The sequence below is a fragment of the Humulus lupulus genome, chromosome 7 (assembly GCF_963169125.1).
Source record: "Humulus lupulus chromosome 7, drHumLupu1.1, whole genome shotgun sequence".
Lineage (NCBI taxonomy): Eukaryota > Viridiplantae > Streptophyta > Magnoliopsida > Rosales > Cannabaceae > Humulus > Humulus lupulus.
This window is the reverse complement of record NC_084799.1, coordinates 91,310,667-91,332,707: the sequence shown is the minus strand read 5'-3', so window position 1 is coordinate 91,332,707 and position 22,041 is coordinate 91,310,667.

The following is a 22,041-nucleotide window of genomic DNA, read 5'->3' as shown; positions in this document are numbered from 1 at the left end:
TGTATGCCCAATCAGTATTTAACGGATGAATACTAACAAATACACATAGAACTTGACATTGAGTACTTTTCTCGGGAAAAAAATTAGGTACTAAATCACAAACTTTGTTAAACATTGGGTACTTTTGCCGCTAATTACCCTAAAAAATAGTTTTATAAGATGAAAATGCACTTTGAAATTGAGAGATAATACTATAGAGAACTGGCTTTAGTATATCAACTAAAGTTCTAGATATAACTTTATAAATAGTAGAGCATAAAATAATAGGCCTAAAATCTTTAAGATGATGTGCATTTTGTTTTTTTTTTGAGGAATTATAACTATTAACACAGAATTAAGAGAAGCAATATCAGCATCATTATTTAAGAAGTCTAAGATAACCTTAGTTAAATCCTCACCTAGAGCATTCAAATTCTTTTGATAAAAATAAGCGTTAAAACCATCTAATCCAGAAGCCTTATCTCCGTATGATTTAAATAGAGTTTTTTTAACCTCCTGAGGAGAGGAATGGCTTATTTAATAAGTCAAAATGTTAAGTTGAAATCCTAGTAGGAATACCAAACAAAATATATGATACAACATCGAAATTTACGCCTTGAGAATAGAAAAGAGCAAAAAAATAATCAACTATAGCATTACCAATATCTTCAAAACTATCATCTTTTTTTTCCCTTCTGTAAAGTGAGAAATTTAATTGTATTAGTTCTACGCCTTTGAGAAGCTTGTCTATGGAAAAATTCAGTATTTCTATCACCAGATTTTAACCAAGTAACCCTAGACCGTTGCTACCATACAACTCTTCTATATAATGTAAAGCACCAAATTGTGATTGTAAATATTTGATTTTATTTAAATTATCTCTGGTAAAAGGAACATGAGATTATAAGCTAGGTATTTCTTTTGTTAAACTATTAATTTATTATTTGAAAAGATAAAAATTGGAAGCATTCAAAGATTTAAGCGAATTAATACAAGCTTCTTCTTTAATAAAAAATATTAGAAACGCTATCCGAAGAAGAAACATGATTAGTAGAAGAGAAAATCCAAGTGATTTGAAAAGTTTAAAAAAAATATGATTCCATTTACCAATTATTCTCAAACATAAATCTCTTATTATGATGTCTTGACATGAAAGAAGTATTATCATTAAGAGCTAACTTACGAGCTCTATGCCTTTATCCATAGAAAGGTAAGTGAAAAAGTGTAGCATTAGGAAATAAATCACACCATTTAGAGTCAGCAATACACCAATCTAACCTTTCATAAACAATATTATTTGTCCAAGTATATCTATTGCCAACAAAAGGCAGAGGAAACATGGAAAACTTATCTATAAATTCTCAAAGGCATTTATGGTATTAATAATAGGATTAGAATCACTATGTTTATCATTTGAAAAAGATAAGAATTGAAATCACCTATAATTAACCAAGGCAAATATGGTGCAACATCAAAAAGTCAAGAGAAGAGAGACCGAGTTAAAGAATGAGTAGATAAAGTAGGAGAACCATAATAACCAGCAAAGTACCAAGTACTATAATTAGAGAAGGATATATATAACAGTCTATATGGATAGTAGAATAAGATAAAATACTACTATTTACATCATGGGACCATAAAAGAACAAGTCATTCCCCTAAATTCTTCCTAGGGGCCTCAAATCATTTTCAAAATGCAACACATATTTGAGTCTATTTACAAAACCTACAGATAGCCTAGTTTATATAAGAAACAAAAGAGAAGGCTTGGTGCTTAACTAAATGGGAGAGATGACGGAATGCTTGAGGGTTGCCCAAGCCTCGAGCATTCTAACTCATAATACTCATTTTCTTAAGGGTGAGGTTGCTCAACAACGCCTTCCTATCAAGAATCAGAAATGATCAAAATGTCAGCATCCTCTAGACCTTTGGCTCTAGCTCTCTTTAAGACAGAACGAGCAGTACCACCTACAACAATAGTTTGATTCTTAAAGAAAAGCCTTTTCATCCTAGAAGCAGTAGTGAAACCATTTCGAACAACTAAAGATGAAGCAAAAGTATCAATAGGAGTAGGCACATCTTGAATAAATTAAGAAACAACATTGCTTGAAGATTCTTCGATAGTAGAAGATATAACAACATATGTCATAACAACAAATAGGACAGCAGAGATGGCAACATCTGTTATCGTAATAGAAGAAATTGCAGGAACAATTGACATAACATCCATGGTAGTTGAACTAGTAAAGTTTGGCTTCTAAAGATTAACCGGAAAATGAACCCAATAGATAAGAGAAGATTTTCCAACACTATTCCAGAACTTCCAAGAAAATGAAATGCTTAATAGAACTTGAACTAGGGTATTCAGAGGGATAGCTAACCCTATATTGCAACAAGAAATCTTGTTCAAAAGAAAAAACCAGATATTCCATGAATAGGAATATGAGAAGTAAGATAGATTTGGGCAATTGAAAGGTGGAGGCTTAAAAGAAGATTTTTCTTTTCCCTCAAGTGATGTACTTGTTGGTTTTTGATCATGTGATTGATAACACAGCAGAAGCATGATATAACATTTATATACGTTAATAAAAAATATTAAAGCATAAGAACGAATTACTCTAGGAACCATAACTAGAATGTGATATTTCTCATGCGACATGAATCTGAATAAAATAGAAAACTACAAATACATTTTCTAGATATAGAACACATGTAGATCAAATAACGTCTTAGCCTTTTAACCAACTATCTTCCATACTATGACTTGCACAAAGAGAATGAGACAGGTGGATATCGATAATATTTGGTAAGATATACAAGAACACACTTTTGAATCTCAATACATGAGAGAATGTTCTTATTATACAACAGAGCAAACAAATTTCTCTATTTTTCTCTTTTGGCAAATAATGTGAAAAACAACATTTCTCTCCTTGGTGTTATGCTCTATTTATAGAACAACCAAATAAAAGACCTAGTCCTAATCTCATTAGACCTATGCGTGAATCATATTCTATTTGGGCTGTGGTTGGCGCCAATTGTAGGGCTTTGGGCCATGTGGTATTTTATCTTTATAAAATGTTATGTGTCTGGTCTTTATCATATATTTTATGTAGTTTAAAATTATACCACAAAATTAAATATGAATAAATTACTTTTCAATAAAAATTAATTTCATAAAATTATCAATATAATTTTATTTTTCATTAAATATTTTGAATATTATTTCACAAATAATAATAATTTGTGAGATGAAAAATAATAAAAAAACTTTCTTAAAAAGCCTTTTCAATACTTTTTTTTTAAACCAATCAAGACCTATTTTTCAACTTTTGAAAAAAAAATGAAAACAACCAATATTTTTCTTAAAAACATTTAGAAAAAAAAAACTCTCTTAAAACCAATCATTTTTCAAACTCAATTTTTCTTTTGGTAAAATGATAACAATTATTTAAAAAAATAATTTTGTTTTAATTTTACAATAAAGAAAATTAAAACCATCAATTTTTTTAACCTTTAATTTAATTTTAATTATTAACAAAGAAACACATTTTTCCTTTTACAAAAACCAAACCCAAAACTTTTGTTTGTCCCTTATCTAACCAAGAAATAACTTCCACCCTTTTTTTTCTAAGCCCTTTTTTCTACTATTTTTTAAAATGCTAAATTTTTATTTTTTAAATTTATTTTTTAAAAATTCTTTTTTAGTATTACAACTACAAACCACTAATTAACTCAACTTTGTATACTTTTACTTTATACAAAGTAGATTATTGGAGTAGTTAACTTACAAAATAATTAAGTTAATTTTTTTTAAAACATTTCATTTAAATTTATGTAAATAAACTATTTTTTTTAAAAGATAATAAAAGAAATTTTAACTATAAAAATTGTCACTCACTGTTGGAAAAATAGTGTAACACTATTTTAGAGTAACCTTTTGAGGCATGAATTTTATTGAGACTCACTTGTTATTAGTGAGATGTCTTTGGATATTTGTGTTCTCCTTCATGAGTACATAAAATTCAAGTATTAATATGTTCAAAATGATTATATGGTGAATGAGAACTTGTCACCTAAAGTAGGAAAAATGATAAGGGAAATAATGATATTTGTGTTAGTCCCACAGAGAAATTTGAGTACCCTTTCAGATGGGTATATATAGAATTTTTATCCTTAGCTGGGTAAATCATTGTGGGTAGAGCAAAAACACATGCGACTTGTGTGCGCACGCGCGTCCTGGAGGCACGAATGCAGGCCCATAAAGCCAATTCTGCATTGGCTTTTTTGCAGCCCAGAATTACACTCTAGAAATGAATCTGGAAGATCTCTTCTTGCCTTGCATGAAAATTGCTTCGTAGTGATCAATTTTGGGCAGTTACCCAAATTTGTTTTCTTGATTCTTAAGCTCTTGGTCCCCCTTGAAGGATATAAATAAAGAGCTTCACCTCATTGTTTCACACACCATTCTAAAATCTCTCTCTAAATTTTCAAAAATTCTATCTCTCTCTCTTGGTCAAAATTCTCTTTGTTCCTAGTTGAAGCTCCTCTGAGTTCATACTATTTTGCGGCAAAACTCTCTTAGTTCTTAGTCAGAAGGTGGTGTTCTTAGGCATTGTTCAGTTCGTTGGGTATAGAAGCAAGGTGCTTAGCTGCTGCTCATAGACCATTTTATATTGGGAGACAAACGTCGTAAGAAATCCTCTAGCACCCGGTGATGAGGTGTAATTATTTTAAGGAGATAGTGTGAAACACTAGACTCGGTTTGACACAAAAGCGATATTTATACTATGTGTTCTTTATTTTATTTTAATATATTTGTACTCTCTTCATCTCCACTTCTCACAATACATGTTTATGTTAGTTATTTTATATCAATATCACATCTTTTTTATTTTATTTATAAGCAATATCACATGCCTATTGTCTAACAGTCTTAAAATAATTATTTGCTAAATGTGTGTTATTGCTTATATTGATATTGCCTAATCACTTTTTGTGATTTATTATTACCTATTAATATATCGTGATTGTAGAAAAGTTTTTTTGAACTTGTACAAATACAATCACGAGAGAAGTTTTGTCGAAGAAGCTAGGTTTTAAGTGGTACCATTTGTGACCCCTCCAAACTCTCCTAGGAACTGAATATTTTCAAAAGATTATACTTGTTGAGACGAGAGCATAGACCCTTATAGTCCTCTTCAAAAATTATCTAGATGAGTTTATTTGCTATTTGGAAAATTGTATTTTTCAGAAATGTTAACTGAATCCAACATGGATGGTGTGAATGTAGATGGCTAGAGTCAAGGAAAAAAATCTTATTGTGGTCCAAGTGACAACCCTTGCTGTGGGCCAAGGGGCGAGCTCTGCTATGAAAAAGATGTCGATGATGTCCCATCCTAGCATTCTACATAAGAAGTTTGACGGGAAAAACTTCAAGAGATGACAACAAAAGATGTTGTTCTATCTGACCACTCTGAATCTCACAAGAGTCTTGACTGAGGATCCTCCTAACTTGAATGAGGGTGAGACTAGCATCCAAGCCATTGCTGCTATGAACGATTAAAGGGAATGTAATTATCTATGTCAGAACTATGTTATGATTGGGCTTGACAATTCTCTCTATAATGTTTATCTTGAGAAGAAGCCAACTAAAGAACTTTGGGAGTCTTTGAACCATTAATATAAATCTGAGGATACTGGTGCCAAAAAATTCATCACGGGCCGCTTTCTATACTATAAGTTGGTGGACTCCAAAACTGTGATCAGTCAAGTTCAAGAGTTTCAGGTCATCTTGCATGAGATCCATGCTGAAGGAATGACCTTAAGTGAGAGATTCCAAGTGGCATGCATTATTGAGAAGCTACCACCTTCGTGGAGGGACTTTAAGAATTACCTAAAGCACAAGCGAAAAGAAATAGGCACTGAAGATCTCATTGTCAGACTTCAGATTGAAGAGGACAATAAGAGCTTTGGGAGGAAGTCTATTATCTCATCTGTGGCCAAAGCTAATGTGTTGGAGCATGGTCAAAGTTCCAAGGCTAATAGGAACAACAAAGGGAAAGGATCCAAGTTGGGATTGAAGTGAGGAATCTCCAAGAAACCAAAGTTTCAAGGCAAGTGTTACAACTGTGACAAGCCTGGTCACAAATCTTTTGATTGTAGATTACCAAAAAAGAATAAAAACAAAGAGGCCAACATCTTCGATACTATGACTCAAGAAGTTTCTGAAATCAGTCTCTTAGCAGTAATGACTGAAGTCAATATGATGGGCTCAAACCCAAAATAATGGTGGATTGACATTGGGGCAACTTGTCATGCCTTCTTTGACAAGAAGATGTTCTCCACCTTTGAGCTGTTGGAAAATGGAGAAAATATGTTCATGGGAAATGCTGCTACCTCTAAGATCAAAGGCCAAGGCAAGGTGATCTTGAAGATGACTTTTGGGAAAGAAGTAACATTGAACAACATTCTGTATGTGCCTGATATCCGCAAAAACTTAGTGTCTGGTTCACTGTTGAACAACCATGCCTTCCACATGGTGTTAGAGTCAAATAAATTTACTTTGACTAAGAGTGGAATGTATGTGGGAAGAGGTTATATGAGTGGAGGAATGTTCAAATTGAATGTAATGAGTATAGTCAATAATGATATGAATAAAGCAAGCTCTTCCACTTACTTGATTGAGTCTTCCAATTTATGGCATGGTAGACTAGGACATGTTAATTATGATATTTTGCGCAAACTAATTAATATGAACCATATACCAACATTCCAAATAGACACAAAACATAAATGTGAAACTTGTGTAGAGTCAAAACTAACAAGATCGTCATGTCATAGTGTTGAAAGAAACACAAAAACACTTGAATTAATTCATAGTGATCTACATGATTTAAAAATGGTTTAACAAAGAGGTGGTAATAAGTATTCTATCACCTTTATTGACGATAGCGCGAAATATTGCTATGTATATTTGCTTCATATCAAAGAAGAAGCTATAGAGAAATTCATTCTCTATAAAAATGAAGTTGAGAATCAACTTGATACGAAAATCAAGGACTTAAGGAGTGACCAAGGTGGTGAGTATGAATCACCTTTTGTTGACTTCTGTGCTCAACATGGGATTAGGTATGAAACCACATCTCCCTATTTTCCTCAGTCAAACAATGTATTTGAGCAAAAGAATCGCACATTAAAAGAAGTGATGAATGCGATGTTGTTAAGTTCTGGTCTAGCTCAGAACATGTGGGGAGGCTATTCTTAAAACTAATTACCTTTTGAATAAGGTACCCAAAAAGAAAAGAGAGCCAACTCCATATGAACTATGGAAAAAGGTAGAAAGCCATCCTACAATTACATTCCAATGTGGGGATGTCTTGCAAAAGTGGCAGCACCACTACCTAAAAAGATAAAAATTGGTCCGAAAATCGTTGACTGTATTTTCATTAGCTATTCTCAAAATAACAATGCATATCGCTTTCTTGTGTAAGAATCTAATGTACATAAAAATGCATCATTCTTTGAGGATACATTTCCACACAAACAAAGAGAAGAATCAAATTCCTCTAAACGAGCGCTTGAGTCTGATCATGAACATAGTCATGGACAAGATGAAAATGTTGAGGTGGAACCTAAGTAAAAGAATTTAAACATACACATCTTATGGTTAAAATTTTCTGACTTATATGCTGGAAGGTGAACCTCAAATTTTCAAAAAGAAGATAAAAGCAAATGGATCAATTGACAAGTACAAGGTAAGGCTTGTAATTAAAGGCTATCGACAAAAAGAAGGTATGGACTATTTTGATACTTATTCTTCAATGAAGAGAATAAATTCCATTAGGATGGTTATTGCAATTGTGGCTTTACACAATCATGAAGTGCATCAAATGGATGTGAAAACAACATTTCTTAATGGAGATTTAGAGGAAGAAATCTATATGGAGCAACCTGAGAGGTTCTCTGCTTCAAGGAAAGAAAAGAAAGTCTGTAAATTAGGGAAGTCTTTATATGGCTTAAAGCAATCACCAAAATAGTGGCATCAGAAATTTGATAATGCAATGATAAAAAATGGATTCAAGATCAATGAAAGTGATAAATGTGTGTGTATGTCAAAGACACTAAACATGGGTATGTCATTGTATGCTTGTATGTGGATGACATGCTTATTGTTGGCAGTAATGATAAGATGATCAAGTCTACAAAGGATATGTTGAACTCTAGATTTGACATGAAAGATATGGGACATGCTAATGTTATTCTAGGTATTAAAATTAAAAGAGTAACAGATGGACTTATACTAAGTCAGTCTCATTATGTAGACAATATCCTTTGAAATTTTGATAAAGACAATTCTGGAGTCGCCAGAACTCAAAGGTGATAGGAAGTATAATGTACTTTATCAGTTGTACTAGACCTGATATAACATATGCAATGAGTAAAATGAGTACATATACGAGTAATCCTGGAGCTGAGCATTGTCAAGCAATTATAAGAGTACTAAAGTACTTGCGATTTACTCGTAATTATGAGTTGCACTATAAAATATATACTACTGTACTTGAGGGTTACAATGATGCAAATTGGATATCTGATATGAAGGACTCAAATTCTACCAGTGGGTATGTGTTCACACTAGAAGGTGCAGTTGTATCTTGGAAATCAAAGATGGCCAAAACTTTTGCCTGCAATATGCATATTGTGATAGTCAAGCGGCAATTGGCAGGGCACATAGTAATATGTACAATAGTAAGTCAAGACATATTCGTCGAAGACACAATACAATTAGACGAAAAATCTCTACTGGAACTATCTTTTTTGACTATGTAAGGTCAAAGGATAATAGTTCGGATCCATTAACTAAAGGGTTAAATAGAGAGTTAGTTGATAAATCATCGAGGAGAATGGGACTAAAGCCCATACATGAATAGGTTAATACAGTGGATATCCAACCTAGCTGACTAGAGATCCCAAGATCCAAGTTCAAAGGGTCTACTAAATTGTAAAGACCATGTTGGATCACTGTGGGGATTTCTTAAGACCATTCCTATGATGAAACAACGATGCCCGTAAGGAGAAAGGTTAAGATAAGCTTTTAATGATTTTTATGCCTCAGAATTCTATCTGAGCAAAGTATTACGGCGTACTCTTGATTAATAAATCACCTATGTGAGAGTGAAGAGGGGCCGCTTCAAGGAGAATTGTATAGGGCATAATTCTTATCAAACTCTTGCAAAACCAGGTGTATGTTCATGGCCAAAACGAACATAATAGTGAGAACTTAAATGTATCAGGAAGATTCCTCTGTGGAATATGTCATCATTTACACCAATGCCATAACAGTTCAAAGACATCGTGTCTACTGTTTAGTTAGTAAAGTAAATATATTTTCACAAGGGAAGGTTCAAGGGGTAAAACCTACCTATATTATGCAGGTTTCAACCATTAAGTCTATCACCAAGATCTTTGTGTCATGTCATTAGTTGCCAATTTCATTCATGTGGGGAATTATTGAAAAAAAAAGTGTAACACTATTTTAGAGTAACATTTTGAGGCATGATATTTATTGAGACTCACTATTTATTAGTGATATGTCCTTGGATTTTTGTGTTCTCCTCCATGAGTACATAAAAATCAAGTATTAATATGCTCAAAATGGTTATAAGGTGAATGAGAAATTGTCACTAAAGCAAGAAAAATGATAAGGGAAAATAATGAAATTTGTGTTAGTCCCACATGGAAATTTGAGTACTCTTTCAAAGGGGTATATATAGAATTTTATATCCTTAGCTTGGTAAATTGATAAGCAATGAGGCTCTCTCTTGCGCCCGCAGGAGTGCAAATCATTGTGGGTGGAGTAAAAATGCATGCAACTTATGTGTTCTCGTGCGTCTTGTGTACACAAACACAAGCCCATAAAACCCAGTCTGCATTGGGCTTGTTTTGCACCCATAATCAATTTTTTTTCTTAAAAGTAAACCAAAATATTCTAGAACATTCTAGACATGAATATGAAAGATCTCCTCTTTCCTTGCACGAAAATTGCTTCATAATAATCAATTTTGGGTAGTTACCCGAAATTGACTTTTTGGGCAGTTACGCCATGTTTTTTGTTAGATTCTCAAGTTCTTAGACCTCCTTGAAGGCTATAAATAGAGGGCTTCACCTCATTATTTGACACACCATTCGAAAATCTCTCTTTCAATTTTCAAAATTCTCTCTCTCTCTCTCTCTTGGTCAAAATTCTCTTAGTTCTTGACTGAAGCTCCTCTGAGTTCATACCATCTAGTGTCGAAGCCCTCTTAGTCCTTAGTCGTATCTTGGTAGTGTTCTTAGGCATTGGTCAGTTCATTGGGAGTAGAAGCAATGTGCTTAGCTACTACTCATATCGACGATGTTGTAGCGATGCTCCAATTTTTCTATGATTTCTAAGGAAAAAATGATGCTATTGCAATGCTCCAACGATGTTTCTGTAGAGATTCTCCTTTGATGTTGTAGTGATGCTCCAATTTTTTTATGATTTCTAAGGTAAAAATGATGCTCTAGCGATCCTCCAATGATTCTCTAGCGATGCTCCATTGATTCTGTAGCAATGCTCCGATGATGCTTATTCAGCGATGCTCCTGCGATGTTGTAGCGATGCAAATGTGATGCATCCACAAAAATTTGATTTTAATGGCCCAAAATCATACATTTGCGATGCAATAGCATTGCTCTACACTGAAATTTGACGAAAAATTTTGTGAGGCATAACTTTTTACTTAGATGTTAGTTTTAGTTGATTTTATTTTAATCTTATTATGTTTTTGAGATCTATACGTTTAGAATGTTTAAAGTGTGAAAGTTTTGATGTAGAACACAAAAATATCATGGGTTCTTCAATGGATGCTTCAATGGTTATGGGTTTCTTTTTTATCTTTAATTATTCTCATATGGTCGTGAGTAGAGAGGAGGAGAAATGAGAGAAAGAGATGGTTTGTGAGAGAGAAAGAGAGCTTGCTTTCGTGGGGGAGGTGGTGGTGGTGGTGCTGCTGCGAGAGAAGTGTCTGAGAGAAAGAGAGAGTGAGAGACGTTAGAGAGAGGGAGGATGATTTGAATGGCAAGGGTATTTTTGTCCAAAAAATAAGAGATGTCATATTTTTGGGATGTTAACTTGGGCTTGTTTGGTAACCTTTAGTTAAACATTTATTTATTTATTTAATTAAAAATCTTACAATAAAATTGGAAAGTTTGTTTGGTAAGTCTATTTTCATTAAAATTTATCAAATTTTGAAAACATACTTTTCTCACTTTTAATTATTTTTTAAACAGTTTCTCATTTTTTTTCCTCTTTACCCGAGTAACCTTGGGCTTCTTTCCTCCTCCGGCATCGATGGCTTCCAAAACTATTTACTAAATATATAAGTTACCAAATACATTTTTATTTTTTTGTTTTTAAAAATAAAAAACAAAAATAGTTACCAAACACATTTTTATTTTTAAAAAATCAAAAAACAAAAATGAAAACAATATTTCTATTTTCATGTTTAATAAAATAAAAAATAAAAAATTTACCAAACACAACCCTTATGTATACACTTTTTTTAGATTAACTCATATTAGAAAGCATATACCATGAAATTTCCATTTATGATTGGGCTTTTTTTTTATTAGGGTACAAGATTATAAAATGATATAGATAAATAATACTACCTATTCTTATTACAATAATAATACAAAACATATACCATAATAAAAAAATTAGTATTCTATTAATGGCAGAGAAATATAAGTTTCATTTTATAATTATCAGCCCTAATAAAAAACTTACCATAAAAATTCATATAACAATAAAAAAAATAAAAAAGGAAGTAAATAACTACAACTAATATCAACCAAAGGAATCCGCCCAAATTCAAATTTTAAACTTTTTGGCATAAAACTTTCACCAAAAAACCTGATTAAACCAATGTTACCGAAGTTAAAAGTTCAAGTTTTCCGATCAGATGATACTAAACAAAAATATATATTCTAATTAAAAAATATTTGTAATATGTTCAAAATCATAAAAATGGTGTAACAAGTCATGCATATTGGTAAATAAACTAGATTTCACCATTTTTCACGACAAGGTATGATTCCTATAATACTAATATCGTTTTTTTTTTCTTCAGTTTTTGTTGTTTGTCTATTTCTTAATATCCATGTTCATCATGTTTTTTAATTTTGATGAAATTTGTATATAATTGTAATGATTGTAAACATGTACAAATCTTCTCAAATAAAAATTTAGATTTTAATGTTCATAAACAAAAACGTTGAAAGTAATGTAATTTCAAAATAAACAAAAACACTTATTTATAAACACTAGTATGGTGATGTACATATTCGTTTATAATTTTTTAATGCAACATGAAAACAAAAACATTTTAAAAAAGTTTATGAACAATTATTAAAAATTAACATAATAAAATAAACGATTTAGAAATAAACAAAAAAGTTGATATTAGTGACAATTCAATTTAGACAAAAAAATATTGTTCATTTAGTTGTTTAATTGATCATATAATATATAACCAAATAAATAAATTATAATAAACAAATTGGTTTCGTTTAATATATAATCAATTACTTTTGAGGCCTAAATTAAACTTTCGTGTATATTTTATTATATACACAATTAAAAATATATATAATAATTTAATTAAACAAAATAGAAAGTAATAGATTTGGTTTATTATATTAAATTTTGCACGATAAATAAACTTATCCTGCACGTTTTAATTTAATTTTGAAAAAAAATCATAATAAACTCACCTTAATTAAACAAAACAAAACTATATAATCTATTATTTATTAAAAACTGGTATAAAATACGCGTGAATATATAATTAGAATACATAGTATTATTATTGTATTTATTATACTATTTTGTTATCCAAAATGTAATTTTCCCTCTATAATTCGTGTCTTCTCTTTCTTTTATTTTTATTTCACATTTGGCTCCACACAACTAAAATGCATATTCCTTCCTATACATTTGGTCTTTGCCCTTTGGCTTAACTGGAGCAAATTGTCTCTATGCAATTGACAGCTTGCTTTTCAAACTAATCTTATAGAAATTTAATTGGGTTGTCAATTAATATATATATATATATATATTTATAGTGGATCTTTAATTATTTTTGTAATCTGGATTCGGTGATATATATATATATATACTGTTTTGTAATTTTTATTAATGTTTTTGTGACGGGAGAATCAGAGACTTTGTTAATTATATGTCTGTGTACGGGGTTTCTATAGACTACATCCTCATTTTTGTGTATTTTATCTTCTTTTCGATGATATAATAATAATAATAATAATAATAAATGGAATAGTTGTACTATTACTTTCTAGAAGCTTATATATATAAATGGAAATATTTTTCAATTAATTATAAGAAAACGTTTGAGAGATGTGGTTGTGCAGCAGTAGCATTCCATATAGGTCACAAAAAAGTTTATGATAATTAAATATACCAAAAACCATATCATTCATTAACATCATGTCATAGCAGCTGGATATTTTACATAAAGTGTTCCTTTCCTTATTGTCTATATATTACTTAATCACGATCACATGCAATCCAATCCAAATCCTGAAGTTTTTTTTATCATTAGCATGATTGCATAATGAATGTTAATCTCGACAAGATGATATTTCATCAACTAATTAAAATCATGGACGTCTACGTCGAACGACCAGTATCATGATAATTGATTACACATATATAATAATTGATTACACATGCATATATAATAACATATACAATTCTAGTTGGTTCATTAAAGCCGTCGTGGTAGTTCAATTCGATCGATTAATAGAATTTGGTTATATAAATATATATTTAAAGAGAAAAAAAAAACAATCAGTTTTCTTGCCAACAATATCACTTTATAACCATTTAAACCTCTCAAATCAAGCCCTAAAATTAGGTTTTCGACACATATGGATATGTGTGTACGTACGTATTTCACAAGTATCTCATGAAAATGATAAATCATTGACAATTCATCATTTAACTCAATAAATAGATGTTCAGCACATTGCAAGGAAGAACAGTCCAACACTCCAAGTAATAACCCCACGTGATTAGCATATATAGGAACTAAATATGATAACGAAGTACTGTAGTATATATATGTAGTTAAATTATATATTCAGTATTTTTTTTAGGGACTAATTATATATAATGCTAAAACTTGTATATATTTGTTTTTTTCGGAATTTTTATCATTATTGCTATTATGGTAAGAACCTGGTTTGTAATAGAGAATAATTATATATATTGTTCCAAAGTGCCAACTTATATCCGCAGGTCACGGGATATACTTTTTCGGTAGAATATTAATTAAATATTGTTTAAATCCCAAAAATACAGGAATAGAAGTGAGCCTTCGTGGTGATAAGTAGTATTAGCTCTGTAAATTAATTCTATATACATTTGCTTATTTACTGTACAGGTGTCATATGTATATAGCCTTGGGTATATAAGGCCTACTCTGTAATTGTAAATTTAAGTAAGCTGAAATATACCGATTTCTCTCTCTCTTGCTCTCTCTTCTCTCTACATTTTCATGGTATCAGAGCAATGGCTCAAGAAACCTCTCCAAATTCATCTAGCTTAACCCAGCTCCAAGAAAACCCTAATTCAGCTTTCTCAAACAATCAAAACAATATGACTCTCCCTTCCATGAATCACACATTCTCAGTGAAACTTGATGAAAACAATTACCTCATCTGGAAAAATCAGCTTCTAAATGTAATTATGGCACACGGTCTTGACAATTTCTTAGATGGAACACACCCATGCCCCTCTAAGTTCCTTCTTGATGATCCTACCGCTCAAAATCCTGAATTCTCAACTTGGAATCGGTATAACCGACTCATAATGTCTTGGTTCTACTCTTCCCTCTCTGAAGGCATGCTTGGGGAGATCGTTCATTTTGGAACTGCTCAAGAAATATGGGCAGCACTTGAAGAAATGTACTCGGCATCATCTATGGCAAGAATCACAGAAATTCGCGGCAAGCTCCAGACGCTTCGGAAGGCTGGGTTAACTGCTCAGCAATACATTCAGCGCTTGAAGGGATTTTGTAATCGTTTGGCTGCCATTGGAGAGTCGGTCTTGTATAAGGACCAACAAGTGTATTTTCTGGGAGGTCTCGGACCCGAGTATGATGCGTATGTGACAGGTATCTTGAACAGATCTGATAAGCCTTCTATGGAAACTCTGTATAGCCTGCTGCTCAGTTTTGATTATAGGTTGGAACGAAACACTCTTGATGATTCTCAGAGCTCCCTTCAAGTTCATCTTTCACAGCTCCATACTGGAAAGAAATTTGCCAAACAACCTCACCCTTCTTCCTATACCTCACAGAAATTCCCTTCCCAACAGCCATCCTCTCACCAACAATACTCACAATATGCTTCTCCTGGTGTCCTCGGCCCCCGACCCTCTATTCACTCTTCTCCTCACGCACATCAACCTTCTCGCCCTAATCAGCCTCGCCCTATTTGCCAAATCTGTGGTAAAACTGGTCACACACCCACGGTTTGCTATCATCGTACCAATTTATCCTATCTCCCTCAGCCTCCTCGCACTTTTAATACTGTGATTCAACCTCCACTGCAACCCCACGTTACATTCTCTGGCTCTGAGAATCCCTCCATGGCAAGCTGGTTCATGGATTCTGGCGCAACCAATCATTTTACTCCTGAGTTTCAACTTCTGGATCGTGCCGTGCCTTACTCTGGCTCTGAACAGGTGCAGGTTGGTGATGGTAAGTCTCTCACAATTTCTCACATTGGTCATGTCACTCTTCCTTCTCATACTGTTCCCCTTACTTTAAACCATGTATACCATACTCCTGCCCTCACAAATAATCTCATCAGTGTCTCTCAATTCTGCAAAGATAACAATGCTTTTATTGAATTTCATTCCACCAATTTTTTTGTCAAGGATCAGGTCACCAAGAATCTCCTTCTCACGGGGGTCCTTGATCGCGGTCTCTACAAAGTCACCCCTCCTTTCAATCTGTCCGTCTCTTCCTCTGGTCTTCCTACCCGTGCTCTTCTCACCAAGGTCCGGGACTTTTCTCTCTGGCACAATCGTCTCGGCCATCCTTCATCTCGCGTTGTTTCTAAAGTTTTTGCTGATTGTAATTTTCCTAAACATTATGGTTCCCATTTTGAGTTTTGTAAGGCTTGTCAATTGGCCAAATCTCATCGTTTACCCTTTTCTTTATCTGTAACTCGAGCTACCGCTCCTTTTGAATTAATTCACAGTGATTTGTGGGGTGCTGCCCCGGAACAATCTATTACTGGTGTTCGTTACTTTGTTCTCTTTATTGATGATTTTAGTCGTTTTACTTGGTTATATCATTTACACAGCAAAAATGAAGTTTTCCCCACTTTTCTAAAATTTCAAAAAATGGTTTCCTGTCAGTTAATGCTAAAATCAAACGCTTGCAAAGTGACTGGGGTGGGGAATTTCATTCTTTCAAATCTCATTTTGACTCTCTTGGTATTCTTCATCAATTATCTTGTCCCTATACATCGGAACAAAATGGTCGGGTCGAGCGCAAAAATCGCCATGTTGTAGAAGTCGGCTTGTCACTCTTAGCTCATTCCCACGTCCCTCTCTCATATTGGCCTTATGCTTTTAGTACCGCTGTGTTTCTTATCAATCGCTTACCCACTCCCGTCCTTGCTTATAACAACCCTTATTTCACTCTCTATCACAAACTCCTTGACTATGACCATCTTCGTACTTTTGGGTGCTCGTGTTACCCTTACCTTCGGCCATACAACACTCATAAACTTCAGTTTCGTTCTCGTGAGTGTGTTTTTCTGGGCTACAGTTCCCAACATAAGGGTTACCTCTGCCTTGCTCCCCGTACAGGTCGTATCTACATATCTCGTCATGTTGTGTTCAATGAACACTCTTTTCCCTTTTCCTCTCTTCCTTCTTCTCCGTCTTCCCCTTCTATCCCTTCTTCCATTCCCCTTTTGTCCCCTATTATTCCCACTATTCCATCTCCTTGTTCTACCTCTTCCTCTTCGTTGTCTTCCGCTGCTTCTCCCTCTCTTTCTCCTGCTCCTCTCTCTTCTCCATCCTCGTCCTCTTCATCGTCTACAACTCCTTCATCTTCTCCATTTGTACAGTCCTCATTATCTTCATCCCCTTCTCCATTATCTTCCTCCTCTCATGCTGTGTCTTCTAGTGTTGAGGTACATGACCACTGTGAGCCCCTTTGTGTTAAGCCTATCAATCTGCACCCTATGATTACACGGGCAAAGGCTGGTATTTCTAAGCCTAAGGTTCTTGTCAGCACTGTTACTGATGCATTTTTTGAGCCTACTACTTATAAACAGGCAGCGAAGTTTTCTCACTGGCATCAAGCTATGCTTGCTGAATTCACTGCTCTTCACAAGAACCGTACATGGCACCTTGTTCCTGCGCCTGTTAATGGCAAAGTTGTGGGCTGTAAATGGGTTTTTCGGGTAAAATTGAAGGCTGATGGTTCTATTGACCGGTATAAGGCCCGTCTTGTGGCTAAGGGATATCACCAAATAGAAGGGCTAGATTATTTTGAGACTTTCAGCCCCGTCGTCAAGCCTACTACCATTCGTACGGTGCTCACACTAGCTATGTCGGAGGGCTGGCCTCTTCGCCAACTTGATGTATAGAATGCATTTTTTCACGGGGATCTTAATGAAACTGTTTTTATGTCTCAGCCCGAGGGCTTTCGTGACCCAGATCATCCTGACTATGTCTGTCACCTTGACAAAGCGCTCTATGGTTTAAAACAGTCCCCAAGGGCTTGGTATAACAAACTTAGTTCATTTTTACTGACTTGGGGGTTTGAGAACTCTTCTGCTGATTCGTCTATGTTTATTTACTGTCATTCAGCTACTGTCCTCATTGTATTAGTGTATGTGGACGATCTTATTCTCACTGGCAGCAGCCCCTCCTCCATCACCAAGCTTCTTTCTAATCTCGGCTCTCACTTTGCCATAAAAGCCTTGGGTCCACTGCATTATTTTTTGGGTATTCAGGTGCACTATTCTCCCACTGGTCTACACTTAAATCAGCACAAATATATCCTGGATCTTTTACATCGTGCTGAGCTGTTGGACTCCAAGGTTTTTCATACACCTATGACCACGGCCTCCGTTCTTTCTGCTCACGATGGAACGCCTTTGCCTGATGGCTCTCACTATCACAGCATTGTGGGCGCACTTCAATATTGTACCATGACACGCCCTGATATCTCTTTCGCCGTCAACCGTGTCTGCCAATTTATGCACTCTCCCTCTGACACGCACTGGCAGGCTGTCAAGCATATTTTGCGGTATCTAAAAGGCACGGCTCATCATGGCTTGCTGCTTCAGCCCTGTTCTGACTTCAATCTTTTATGCTATACCGATGCCGATTGGGCCTCATGCCCCGACGATCGCCGCAGCACTGGTGCGTATTGTATCTTCTTGGGACACAATCTTATTTCTTGGTCCTCCTCCAAGCAGCGTGTAGTGTCCCACTCCAGCACTGAATCTGAATTTCGCGCTCTCGCTGATGGTGTTGCTGAGCTTTCATGGGTTCAGTTTCTTCTTCGCGATCTTCATATGCAACAACGCTCCGCTCCAGTCATTCTCTGTGATAATCTCAGCACTACTTATCTTACAGCCAACTCGGTGCTCCATGCTCGTACCAAACACGTGGATATTGACTTCCATTTCATACGCGAGCGTGTTTCTTCTAATCAGTTGGTCGTTCGGTTTACGCCTTCTGAGGATCAGCTAGCTGATGCTCTCACCAAAGCACTCCCAGCGGCCCGGTTCCTTCAACTTCGATCCAAACTCACGGTCGTTCCACGTCCCCTGAGTTTGAGGGGGGATGATAAGTAGTATTAGCTTTGTAAATTAATTCTATATACATTTGCTTATTTACTGTACAGGTGTCATATGTATATAGCCTTGGGTATATAAGGCCTACTCTGTAATTGTAAATTTAAGTAAGCTGAAATATACCGATTTCTCTCTCTCTTGCTCTCTCTTCTCTCTACCTTTTCACATGGAAACAAAAGTGATTTGCTGTTAGTAATTAAAATCATTTTTGCACACTTATAAATGAAATAGAATATGTTTTATATAAATAGACTACACATCAATATATTATTATTTATTTGCTATGATATCTTAATTTAGATTTTAAAAAAATATATATCTGTATTTTATGTATAGGAGTTTACACGAATCACACTTCTCTATGCGTTTTTTATTTTATTTTATATTTTTTGCAATATGTTAACTTATAATCATGACTACTTTTATCTAAGAGTAATGGTAGGTTGACACAAAAAATATGCACCAAAACATTACGCTTAATATGGCACTACTTTTTTAAAATTTTGGGTCCATCTTAAATAAATGTAATTGAATGAAAATGTTTTTAAAAGAAAAAGGCAGGGCCATAGGCCAAAAAAATTGTCAAAAGCTAATAAAAAAAATTAGAAAAAAACTTTATTTAATAGTAATTTAATTAGAATATTAATTACTGCATAAAAAAATATGTTCTTTTTTATTATTTTATTTTTCAACATAATCATGTTTATGAAACAGACAATTAATATGTCATCAATATTTGACTAATCTTAAGAAAATGAAAAAACTTAATTGATTAATTGTTTGAGAAGTTACTTTTCTATTTTATTAGTGGTTTTATTTGTTTTAATAATTTTAATTATTTATTTATAACAATAAAATGAAAGAAAAAAAAATAGGCATTCAATATGAAAGATGCCTTAGGCAAATGCCTAGTTTGCCTAATGGTAAAGCGAGCCATGGATAAAAGTAATTTTCATTAAACTAGTCAATCATACATAATTCATATAACAGTTGAAACAACTTAAAAGAGAAAATTCAAATCTCTCAACCGAGATGCAAATATAAGCTTACCAACCTGTTTATAACATTCAACTTCAAAACTCTAAGAAAGAAAAGCAATAGAGACTCTCAAACTGAAAGTCTAACAAAGTTCTGGTAATGAAACGTCTAAATAGTGTGAGTAATCTAATTTTCCTTTACAAACGGAGAATTGGCATATCAACCTCAACAATGGCTGAAGACCAATAATCATTCAAAGGATTAAAGAAAATAAAAACACTATTATTGAAAATAAAACAACGATCCAGAAGCTCTATAAGTGTTGATGCTACACACCGGCAGACCACGAACAAAGCTCCATGAGAGCCAACGCTACACACCGGTAGACCACCTCCAAAAAATCGTGATGAAATTTTGTTTTCATTCCTCTTTCACCAAGCTCATTATTAAGTGCCTTCAGTCTACTTCCTTTAAGTTTTCTGTCAATGGGGAGGTCTTAGGATCTGTGATTCCCACTAGAGACATGAGGCAAGGTGATCCTAAATCTCTTTATCTGTTCTTGCTTTGTGTTGAGAATCTTTCTTCTCTTTTCCATGTTTAAGAGAGTGACAAAACCCTAAATGGCATTAGAATTTCCTTTTGGGGGGGTGTTCTCATCTTCTCTTTGTTGATGATAGTTTCCTCTGCTATCTAGCTAATTGTTCCTGTTGTCATGTGGTCAGCAGTTCGTCAAACTTAACAAATCTTCTTTGTTTTTCTCACCAAACACGAGCGAGGAAGACAAAGCCTTATCTTAAGTTCTCTCTCCATCCTTATTAGGAACTTGTGTGTTGGAGAAGTATTTGAGTTTACCTCAATACTTTGGTTATTTCGGAAAGGGTGCTTTTGATTACATTAGAGATAGAATTTGGTTTATTTGAATTCTTGGAATGAAAAATTCTTCTCTAAGGGAGAAAAAAAAGATTCTTCTTAACGCCAGGCCATATACTTTATGCAATGTTGTATTTTAAGCTTCCTGTTTCTTTGTGTAAGGAGTTGGAATCCTTAATGGCTAGGTTTTGATGGAGGGTCATGTTAATAAGTTGAAAATTAATTGGAGAAGTGGTCTTCTTTGTGAAGGTCTCTAAGTTTTTGGGTTGTCTAGGGTTTAGGTCTCTCACTCATTTTAATCAAGAATTGCTTGCTAAAAAAAGCTTGGAGGCTTTTGACTGGTCTTCATCATTTGTTAGTGAAGTCTATGCTGCCAGATATTATCCTAACTCTTTCCTTTCTTGTAGCCTAGGTCATTACTCTTCTCTTGTCTGAAAAAGTATTAATTGGGGAAAGACATTTTAGCTAAGGGTCTCTTTTGGAAGGTTATGAATGGAAATCTCTCATTTCTCCTCTATTTGAATATTGGGTTCCAGGGTTAAAGCATATATCATTCTGTGACTAGTTTTTCTTTTCATATTACGAATTTTTTTGGTAACTATTTAATGTTTTTATATAGTAAGTATTCATTTATTTATAATACTTTTTATGTTATTGTTTGTTTATTCTTTTCAAACAATTTTACAGTATTTTATTTTATAATACACTTTTCTTTTGAATAGGTTTAAGAATTCGATTTTAAAAATATTTGTGCTCACTAAGATTTTATAGTGAGCAATAAGAGAAATATGTTAAAGGGCACTTGAGAAGCATACAAAATATACATCTTTTTATGTTTTAAAATGATGAATAAATTAGATTTTATTTAAATATTCTCATGATTAATTATTTTTGTAATAATATTTATGATAATCTAGTTTATGTCATTTATAATGAGGCCATGGTAGAAGAAAGAAAAAGATAATATATTATTACTTTGAACAATTCTCTTAGCATATCACTCAAAGAAGTTTTCTAGGCCTAGAACGTGATGACATCAACAAAGCAACATGTTCAAGCCTCATCAATGTGGACCATCACCCTTCATTTTACTCGGCCCAATAAGCTTTAGACTCCATTTCAGCAAAGTAATCAAGTGGGCCAACCATGTCGTTCAATTTAGAAAAAATGCCACATAAATATGGGTAATTGACCAAAAATAAAGTTTAAAATATGAAATATCCATAAACTATTAAAGAAAAATACTGTAAACAAAATATATTTTTTCACTCCCACTCTC